Below are 11473 nucleotides of genomic sequence, written 5' to 3' on the forward strand. Positions count from 1 at the left end.
GGGTCGGGGTCACAGAGACAGGGAGGGGTGTAGGGGGCCGGAGGGGGTCACAGAGACGGCGACGGGTGTAGGGGCCGGAGGGTCGGGGTCACAGAGACAGGGAGGGGTGTAGGGGCCGGAGGGGGGGGTCACAGAGACGGGGACGGGTGTAGGGGCCGGAGGGGGGTGGGGTCACAGAGACAGGGAGGGGTGTAGGGGCGTCGGGGCCGGGGAACTCAGCGGGTCAGGCAGCATCTGTGGAGGGAAATGGGACAGTCAACGTTTTGGGTCCTTCATCTGGATTGAAAGAGTGGAGGGAAGGGCTGGGGCAGGAGCTGGCAGGTGATAGGTGGATCCAGGTGAGGAGGGGTGATCGGCAGATGGAGGAGGGGGGAGTGGAGACAGTGACAGAGGCTGGGAGGTGAGAGGTGGAGACAACACAGGGCTGCCGATGGTGGGATCTGATAGGAGAGGAAAGTGGAGCCTGGAACCAAATAAGGGAGGTGGGGAGGGCAGAGGGGAACAGTGAGGGGCAAGGGGACGCAGTGGGAGGAGTGTGTGGGTGATGTGCATCCAGAGAACTGAGTTCAAATCCCACCAGGAGAAATTTAAATCCAAGTATTTAAACAACTTTGGAATGAAAATTGATGATGTTGACCACAATATTGTGTAATCTGGGCCTTTGATGCAGGGAGTGGATAGGTATTTAAGAGAAAATAAATCAGTGGGGGTAAGAGCTGGTACCGACACCTTGGGCTGCATTGCCTCGTGTGAAACAGGATATCAGTGACTCAGGGGTAGGTGCATTCTGATGGGCAGAATGACCTCTCGTTCTATTGGGCAGAATGGCCTCTCATTCTACTGCAGCAGGCACCGAGGTTGACAGCAGGGGCTCTGTCCTTGGCTCTCTGCTTCCACCTGCTGGCAGAGCTGAAGGTTGCCGGGAAGCCTGTCCCAAGAGATTTTAAATACCAGCCCCACACGTGGCTGTGGTGGTGTCAGGGTCAAGGCCGCTGTAAGTCATCCTGAAAATGTCTCTGGTCAGCTTTGTCACGGGCATGGGTTTCTGCTGCCCTCCAGACTGAATGGGGATTTTTTTTCCTTCCTGCCAGATCTCAGGGAGGGTGGTGAGGGAGAGATGGGACGGAACGGTTGCAGGGAGGAGGGGTCCCAGATGGCAGGTTGGACCCCTCCCTGCCTCTGGTTTTTGATTCCCTTCTGACTGCCTCTCACCTGTCGCTGAGGAAATGGGTGCAGGAGCAACGATCACCATCGCAGCCTTCACTGCTGCTCAGTGGGGTTGGGGGTGGGCCGACCATTGTTTCACCTCCACCGCCTCACCCACTGCCTCACCGACCGCCTCGCCCACCGTGTCACTCACTGCCTCACCCACTGCCTCACCGACCGCCTCGCCCACCGTGTCACCCACTGCCTCACCGACCGCCTCGCCCACCGTGTCACTCACTGCCTCACCGACCGCCTCGCCCACCGTGTCACTCACTGCCTCACCGACCGCCTCGCCCACTGCCTCACCCACTGCCTCACCGACCGCCTCGCCCACCGTGTCACCCACTGCCTCACCGACCGCCTCGCCCACCGTGTCACCCACTGCCTCACCGACCGCCTCGCCCACCGTGTCACCCACTGCCTCACCGACCGCCTCGCCCACCGTGTCACCCACTGCCTCACCGACCGCCTCGCCCACCGTGTCACCCACTGCCTCACCGACCGCCTCGCCCACCGTGTCACCCACTGCCTCACCGACCGCCTCGCCCACCGTGTCACCCACTGCCTCACCGACCGCCTCGCCCACCGTGTCACCCACTGCCTCACCGACCGCCTCGCCCACCGTGTCACCCACTGCCTCACCGACCGCCTCGCCCACCGTGTCACCCACTGCCTCACCGACCGCCTCGCCCACCGTGTCACCCACTGCCTCACCGACCGCCTCGCCCACCGTGTCACCCACTGCCTCACCGACCGCCTCGCCCACCGTGTCACCCACTGCCTCACCGACCGCCTCGCCCACCGTGTCACCCACTGCCTCACCGACCGCCTCGCCCACCGTGTCACCCACTGCCTCACCGACCGCCTCGCCCACCGTGTCACCCACTGCCTCACCGACCGCCTCGCCCACCGTGTCACCCACTGCCTCACCGACCGCCTCGCCCACCGTGTCACCCACTGCCTCACCGACCGCCTCGCCCACCGTGTCACCCACTGCCTCACCGACCGCCTCGCCCACCGTGTCACCCACTGCCTCACCGACCGCCTCGCCCACCGTGTCACCCACTGCCTCACCCACTGCCTCACCGACCGCCTCGCCCACCGTGTCACCCACTGCCTCACCGACCGCCTCGCCCACCGTGTCACCCACTGCCTCACCGACCGCCTCGCCCACCGTGTCACCCACTGCCTCACCGACCGCCTCGCCCACCGCCTCACCCACTGCCTCACCGACCGCCTCGCCCACCGCCTCACCGACCGCCTCGCCCACCGTGTCACCCACTGCCTCACCGACCGCCTCGCCCACCGTGTCACTCACTGCCTCACCCACTGCCTCACCGACCGCCTCGCCCACCGTGTCACCCACTGCCTCACCGACCGCCTCGCCCACCGTGTCACCCACTGCCTCACCGACCGCCTCGCCCACCGTGTCACCCACTGCCTCACCGACCGCCTCGCCCACCGTGTCACCCACTGCCTCACCGACCGCCTCGCCCACCGTGTCACCCACTGCCTCACCGACCGCCTCGCCCACTGTGTCACCCACTGCCTCACCCACTGCCTCACCGACCGCCTCGCCCACCGTGTCACCCACTGCCTCACCGACCGCCTCGCCCACCGTGTCACCCACTGCCTCACCGACCGCCTCGCCCACCGTGTCACCCACTGCCTCACCCACTGCCTCGCCCACTGTGTCACCCACTGCCTCACACACTCATTTCCTCTCATCCCCCACCAGTCACACACATTCCCTCCTTTCACCGCTCCCTCTATCTTTCAACATCTCCCTCCTCCCCCTTTCCACCCCCCTCACTCCGCCCCCTCACTCTGTCCCTCCGTCTCGCACTCCCTCCCACTCTCTCTCACAGACCCCCACTCCTCCTCCTCTCCCACTCCCATGCCCTTTCTCTCTCTCCCACCCCCCCTCCCTTTAACCCTATATAAACCTGTGGCAAACTTGCCCATCCCTGTCAAATCCCCTCTCAACCATCTCCGCTCCAGGGATTGTCCCCCTCGGAAGCTTAGATCCTTCAACACTAGAGCCAGTCCGATAAATCACTCCCACACCCTCCCGAGGATACAGAGCAGGGCAGGGTGTAGCAACAAGCCCTCTGAACTCCCAACAATTCAACATAAAACAAGACTTAATACAAAATATATCCTTATCTGTGTTTGCTCAGTCACGTTGACAGAGTGAGTTGACTAATTGTATTGGCAATATACCATTGTCACCACTTAAGTTATGCCTATTGATTCTTCACCTAAGAAAACAATGGCAACTTCTCTTAATCATGAGCTATCTGGACCCAAGGATGCATCAGGGTGGGGAAGAAGTTAATAACTGATCATCAGAATGAGTTGGCACCAAGTGGGAGACGTGGTTGGTTAGCATGCTGGCGTTTCACCTCCCATGGTTGGCGCCCATGAGTTCTGATGAGAAGTCTCGACCCAAATTGTCGACTGTTTATTTCCCTCCATAGATGCTGTCTGACCTGCTGAGTTCCTCCAGCATTTTCTGTGTGTTGCTCCAGATTCCAGCATCTGCAGTCTCTTGTGTCTCCTCCTGGTGTCTTCTCGGCCTGACTCCAGCTGCTAGTGCGACATTAAAGTCTCCAGTCGCAGGGTGAAGCTCCCTCCGCACCGTCCCGTCACACACTCCCAGGGTCAGACACACAGGGTGAAGCTCCCTCCACACCGTCCCGTCACACATTCCCGGGGTCAGACACAGAATGAGGCTCGCTCTACACCATCCCATCACACACTCCTAGGGTCAGACATAGAGTGAATCTCCCTCTACACTGTCCCATCATACACTCCCGGGGTCAGACCCAGGGTGAAGCTCCCTCCACACTGTCCCATCACACACTCCTGGGGTCAGTCACAGGGTGAAGCTCCCTCCACACCGTCCCATCGCACACTCCCGGGGTCAGACACAGAGTGAAGCTCCCTCCACACCATCCCAGCACACGCTCCCGGGGTCAGACACAGAGTGAAGCTCCCTCCACACCGTCCCGTCACACACTCCCAGGGTCAGACACAGAGTGAAGCTCCCTCCACATCGTCACATCACACACTCCCAGGGTCAGACACAGGATTTAGAGGGAGTTTCACTCCGTGTGTAACCTGTGCCCAGGCTGTCTGATGGGACAATGTAGAGGGAAATTACTTTGCAGGAACTACATCGGGCTTTTAAACATAGGAAGAATTTGTGAGACATTGAGAACCAAGCAGCGGTGGAAATTGAGCCAAGGACAAGATATATCAGACAAGTGGGTGTAAGGGAGCAGAATGAACCCCAGGGAGGGAATTCCACTGCTTTGTGCATATGGAAGGCACGTTCCAGTGACAGCACGAGTGTAAGTGGATCTGCTCCGGGTTAAAGGATCAAAGTATCACATACAAGGAAGGGTGTAGGGGACGGGGGGGGTGGGGGTGGGGGGGAGCGGTCACGGAGATGGGGAGAGGTGTAGGGGCCGGAGGGGCTCACAGAGACAGGGAGGGGTGTAGGGGCCGCAGGGCGTTACAGAGGTGGGAAGGGGTGTAGGGGATGGGGGTGGGGTGGGGTCACGGAGACGGGGAGGAGTGTAGGGGCCGGAGGGGGTCACGGAGACGGGGAGGGGTGTAGGGGCCGGAGGGGGTCACTGAGACGGGGACGGGTGTAGGGGCCGGAGGGAGTCACGGAGACGGGGAGGGGTGTAGGCGTTGGAAGGGGTTACAGAGGTGGGGTGGGAGTGAGAATCTGGAGTGAACTGAACACAGTGTCAAGGAGTTGACAGTCAAGGTGGTGGTGTATTAATGATTACCCTTTGAGGAAAGAATGAGTGAAGAAATATTCAGGAGCCTTCCGAGAAGGTATGAAAAACAAGCTTGTTCTGCTTCCATTAAACATCTCTCCGAGGGTCAGTGGGTCTCCGAATGTTCTACAAACTTATCAGGCAGCCAGGAAAAGATGCTGATAAGTTTTGTCGATTCTAGATAACAAGCTGTTCCTTTGAACCACTACGTCAGTGTGAGCTAGTCTGTCAGGCAGCACTCGGGAGGGACCTCTCTATCAAGAAATTCAACACACAGGCTACAGATCCACAGCACAGAGCCTTTGTGTTCAGATTACTTACGTGGGACCACATAATGTAACACAGTGAGGCACAGAGGTCATATGTAGAGGGTACAACTTAAAATAAGTCCTAAAGTATTTACCACAGGTAAGCTTTTGACTCCAAATCATCAAGAGGCTAGGTCTCCCTCTGGCCCAACCAATGACCTGGTGGTGTTAAAGATCTGCTTAAAATGAACATCACAGAGGGAGGAAGAGAGATTTGGGGACAGGCTTACTGAGATTTGGGCCCAGGCATCCGAAAGCACAGCCACAAATGGCAGGGCAATTGTGTCTCCCCTGTGCTGTCCCTGCCCTGGGAGTGTGTGGAGGGAGCTTCACTCTGTGTCTGACCCCGGGAGTGTGTGATGGGACGGTGTGGAGGGAGCTTCACTCTGTGTCTGACCCCGGGAGTGTGTGATGGGACGGTGCGGAGGGAGCTTCACTCTGTGTCTGACCCCGGGAGTGTGTGATGGGACGGTGTGGAGGGAGCTTCACTCTGTGTCTGACCCGGGGAGTGTGTGATGGGACGGTGTGGAGGGAGCTTCACTCTGTGTCTGACCCCAGGAGTGTGTGATGGGACGGTGTAGAGGGAGCTTCACCTTGTGTCTGATGCTGGGGGGGTGTGACAGGACGGTGTAGAGGGAGCTTCACCTTGTGTCTGATGCTGGGGATGTGTGATGGGACAGTGTAGAGGAAGCTTTATCTAAACCTCCCCTACTCACTTACCTTAGACTGCACAGGCACCACCTCCTTAATCCAACGTGTAGCCGTGGGCATTCACGTGGTCCCTAGCTACGCCGGTCTTTTCATAGGCTTCATTAGTCCCTGTTCCAAACCTTCCCTGGTACCACTCCCCAACTCTTTCTCCACTACATCAACGACTGCATTGCTGCTGGGTACTGCACCCGTGCAGCATCCATCAATTTTATCACCTTCGCTACTGCCCTTAAAGTCATTTGGACCATTTCTGACACTTCCCTCCCTCTTCTGGATGTGTCTCCATCTCAGGAGACAAAACTCTCCACGGACATTTACTGTAAACCCACTGACTCCCACCTGCACTACAGCTCTTCCCACCGTGTCTCTTGTGAGGACGCCATCCCTTTCTCCCAGTTTCCCCGTCACTGTTCTGAAGATGTGGCCTTCCATTCCAGAACGATGTCCTCCTTTTTTCAGGGGAATGGCTTCCCTTCTGATGTGGTGGAAGGAGCTCTCACTCACATCTCCTCTGTCTCTCGTACTTCTGCTCTCACCCTGCCTCCCTCCAAACAGAACAGCACATCCTACAGGGGTACCATTGAGAGTGTCCTGACCAGCTGCATCTCTGCCTGGTTCGGTGACTGTAACATCTCTGACCATAAGACTTTGCAGAGAATTGTGAGTACAGCTGGAAAGATCATTGGAGTACCTCTTCCCTCCATCCTGGATACCTACAACACATGACGCACACGCGAGGCCCACAGAATCACAGATGACCCTTCTCATCCCTCCCACGACCTATTTGTCCCACTGCCGTCTGGCAAGCGGTACCGGAGCATCCGAGCCAGAACTACTAGACTGCACGACAGTTTCTTCCCCCAGGCTGTCAGGCTCCTGAATACCCTGGAGACAGTTTCAGACAAATGCCGCGTCAAAAGCCCTGGTTTGCACAATGGCGTATAAGAACTTCGGCTGCTGCTGAACATGTTTATACAATTAGTGCAGCACACTGAGTTCTGTAGTTTCTTCGTCCAACTCGGTTTTGCACTAACTCTGCACTAAATTTGTATTCTGTGCACTGTTTGTACTTGCACAATTTTTTTTGTCTGCGTTTATTGTATGTCTTCTGTTTTATGTATGTCCTCTGTTGTGTGAGTCTGGGGGAAACGACATTTCGTTCCTCCATGTGTTTTTATAGCATATGGGTGAATGACAATCTTGAATCCCCTGGTCCTCACCTCGTACCCTACCAGTCTCCCCATCCAGCTCGTCATACTTGGTCATTTCCACCAGCTGCCCTTGGGATCCCACCACCGCCCACATCTTCTCCCACACCCCCTTCTGCAGGGACCAGTCCCCCCCACCCACCCCCCCCCGCCAACTCCCTGATCTTCTTATCCCACCCCTCCCTGACCCCCCCCCCCCCCCCAGGCACTATCCCCTGCAACCATAGGTGTAACACTTGTCCGTGCCTCTCCTCCCTCGCCGCCATCCAGGGAGCTAAACGGCCCTTCCAGGTGAGCTAACGGTTCACATGCACCTCGTCCACTCCGTTCGGTGCTCCCAAGGTGGCCTCCTTCACATCGGCGAGACCAAGCACAGACTGGGTGACTGATTCACAGAGCACCTACCACCTGCCCACAATAGCCATCCCGAGCTCCCAGTTGCGTGCCGTTCCGATTCCCTTATTCGAGGAATAATCCTTCGCTCTGGTGTGTTTGTCCCTATCACTCACCGTCATCCCTCTCCTACCACCCACTGGCTCCCCCTTTCTGTCCCCAATCTGGCTCCACCCGCCATACACCTCTCCCCTAATGGTTCCCATTCTCACCTCATCAGTTTCTAGCACTGGTGTTCCTGCCCATCACCCTCCCAGCTGTCTCTACCTTCACACGCGCGCCCCCCCCCCCCCCCCACCACAGCCCCACCTCGCTCCACCTGCCTGCCACCCTCCTGGGTCCACTCATCACCTGCTGGCCTCTGTCTCACCACTCCCTCTCTCCTTCAACTGCCCAATCCCATCTCAGTCCTGACTCAGGGTCCCGACCCGAAGTGCCGACTCCCCCTCTGCCTCCACAGGCGCCGAGTTCCTCCAGCAGATTGTTTGTAGCTCCTCAATTACGCCCTGTTTTCCGCTCCTGATACCGTGAGCCTATCTTAGAGCAGGATAAAATATCGGCACAACATCGTGGGCCAAAGGGCCTGTACTGTGCAGGCACGGTAGTGTTAGCAGTTAGCGTAATGCTATTACAGCACCAGTGACCCGGGTTCGATTCCTGCCGCTGTCTGTAAGGAGTTTGTACGTTCTCCCCGTGTCTGTGTGGGTTTCCTCCGGGTGCTCCGGTTTCCTCCCACATTGCAAAAAACGTGCGGGTTAGGAAGTTGTGGGCATGCTATGTTGGCGCTGGAAGCGTGGTGACACTTGCGGGCTGCCCCCAGAACACTCTACGCAAAAGATGCATTTCACTGTGTGTTTCGATGTACATGTGGCTAATAAAGAAATCTTATCTTACTGTGCTGTAACCCAAGCCCCTCAGATCTCAAACTGGTCGCAAATCAGCAGTCAAACCGGCTCCCAAACAATGACCCCAGTAGTCACAGGCACAGGTCAGACCCTCTGTGGAACCATTCACTGTGCCTGTCTGTCACAGGCACCCTCCCCACCACTGACAGCATCTACAGGAGGCGCTGCCTCAAGAAGGTGGCATCTATCACCAAGCATCCCTGCCATGCCCTCTCCTCGCTGCTACTATCGGGCAGGAGGTACAGAAGCCTGACATCCCACACCACCAGGTTCAGGAACAGCTACTTCCCTTCAACTGTTCGGTTCTTGAGCCGACCTGCACACCCCTAACCCCACCTCAACAACGGGACACTACAGACCACCTCCTGCACTACCGTGGACTTGTCTCTGTGTGGGGGTTTTTGCATTAATGCCTTATCTCGCACAGTTTTAGTTCCACTGCCTGGTATAATTTATGTTCTGTGTGTTGTCTGTACCCACATGCCTGTGGTGCTGTTGCAAGCAAGTTTTTCATTGTACCTGTACCCCCCCCCATACTTGTGCACATGGCAATAAACTTGACTCAACTTGAATGTACATTAAACAATACAGTGTCAATCTTAAATCATATTTATTGTATATCTTTTTCCTTTGGCATGGTCACAAATAAATCTAGTTATGAGGTATTACTAGGATTTGATTTGAGAAAAGTAGATTTTACACACACAGTCGTCAAGATCTGTTCTGGTACCACTCAATAATCCGAATAACAATTCCCTTCCCTCACACATCTCCCAGAGAATAAAATATCTTTGGTATCAAATCTTCCCCTTGTAGGAAAAAGCACAGTAAAAACAAGGGTTTTATCTTTCTGCCTCTGTGAGGTGCCGGGGCCCTTAGTGGACTGGAGATGGGTTTAGTGAACTCATTCGAGGTACAGCATCCTCAAGTGAGGGCAGTCCTGGCTGGTTGTTCACTCCGAAACCTTCCCCCTTCCGCTCTGAATCCTAGAAGGCTAAAGCCAGCTGAAGACGTCCCACCTCTCACTCTCTGCGATCCAGAGGTGGCCCTTGAGTGTCCGTGCGGGAGTTAACACCCCCCCCCACCTTCACCACCCTACCCCCATCACTACCAGCCGCAAGCAGTGAGGTCCCCCGGGGTCGCTGAGCGCTTCTGGCCAACGAGGAGGAGGTGAAAGTCAAGATGCTAGAAATGGGAAATAAAATCCAAACGCGCAGGCGACATCCGTAGAAAGAGAAGCAGTCAACGTTTCGGGTTTGGGACCCTGCTTCCGAGCCCGAAAAGGGAGTAAGCAAGTTAGTGGGAATTCACAGGAAGGGTGGGAGAGAGTCACAGACTGGTACAGCGTGGAAACAGGCTCTTCAGACCACCAGGACTAGGCCGACATTTAGAACCATAGAACACCGCAGCACAGAAAACAGGCCATTTGGCCCTTCTAGTCTGTGCCGAAACTTTATTCCGCTAGTCCCATTGACCTGCACCCAGTCCAAAACCCTCCAGACCTCTCCCGTCCATATATCTATCCAATTTATTCTTCAAACTTGAGTGAGCCCGCATTTACCACGTCGTTCCGCACTCCCACCACTCTCTTGAGTGAAGAAGTTCCCCCAAACCTTTCACCCTAAAGCCATGTCCTCTCGTACTTATCTCTCCTAATCTAGGTGGAAAGAGCCTACTTGCATTAACTCTGTCTATACCCCTCATAATTTTGTAAACCTCTATCAACTCTCCCCTCATTCTTCTACGCTCCAAGGAATAAAGTCCTAACCTGTTCAATCTTTCCCTGTAACTCAACTTCTGAAGAACCAGCGACATTCTAGTAAATCTCCTCTGCACTCTTCCAATCTTACTGATGTCCTTCCTTTTCATTTCATTGGTCTTCTATTTCATTTGCCTGCATTAGCCCCGTATCCTTCTGTCCCTGCCTAATCAAGACCCTGTCTAATTGTCTCTTAAACCTAGTGATTGTATCTGATTCCACCACTAGCTCTGGCAGTGTGTTCCAAATATCACTCACTCTGTGTAAAATACGTCCTCTCATCTTAACCTACACCTCCTTGTTTTTGACACCCCTATCGTGGGAAAAAGATTCTGATTACTCACCCTATTTATGCCTCTTAGAGAAGATCATAGAAGAGGCAGAGAGGGTATATCCCAGTGTTGTATAGGTGACGCCAATGTGTACAGAAGAATCCGGTTAATAACGGCATTAAAAAATAGTGAAATGTAGATCAGGTATTACCAATATAATCTTATAAACCTCTCCTAAATGTCCTGATAGAGGTTTATAAGATTATGAGAGGCATAGGTAGAGTAGACAGCCAGTATCTTTTTCCCAGAGTTGGGATGTCTAATACTAGAGGGCACGCATTTAAGGTGAGAGGGGTAGTTCAGAGGAGAGGTGCGGGGCAAGTTTTTTTCTTACACAGAGAGCGGTGGGTGCCTGGAATGTGCTGCCAGGGGTGGGGGTGGAGGCAGATCCGATAAAGGGGTTTAAGAGGCTCTTAGATAGATACCTGAATGTGCAGGGAATGGAGGGAGACGGACATTGTGTCGGCAGAAGGGATTCGTTGAGTTAGGCGTTGAATTAGTAACTGGAAATGTAAGGGTTAACAATGTACAGCTGTTATTGCTTCAACCATGGCGTGACTATAGCTGTGACTGCAAGATGTGCAGGTGCTTGGGTGAAACAAAGAAGTGCTTAAGGCATAACTTGTTTCGCTACAGTTTGCTGTAAGCAACTGCCCAAGTACGTGCAACTCTGCACGTAGGCATCTTTAGATTAAGTATAAAATGAGGGACACAAGCATGTAAATCTTTGAGTGGGGATCAGTGCAGAGCTTGGGTTACACTGTTTGCCCTTTCTCTATATCCCTCACTCCCGCCAGCGTTAAATAATAAAGCACATTGTACGCTCCTTGGTTCTGCGGTTGTCTACGTTATTACAG

Source organism: Pristis pectinata, chromosome 40 (assembly GCF_009764475.1).
Source record: "Pristis pectinata isolate sPriPec2 chromosome 40, sPriPec2.1.pri, whole genome shotgun sequence".
NCBI classification, from domain to species: Eukaryota; Metazoa; Chordata; class Chondrichthyes; order Rhinopristiformes; family Pristidae; genus Pristis; species Pristis pectinata.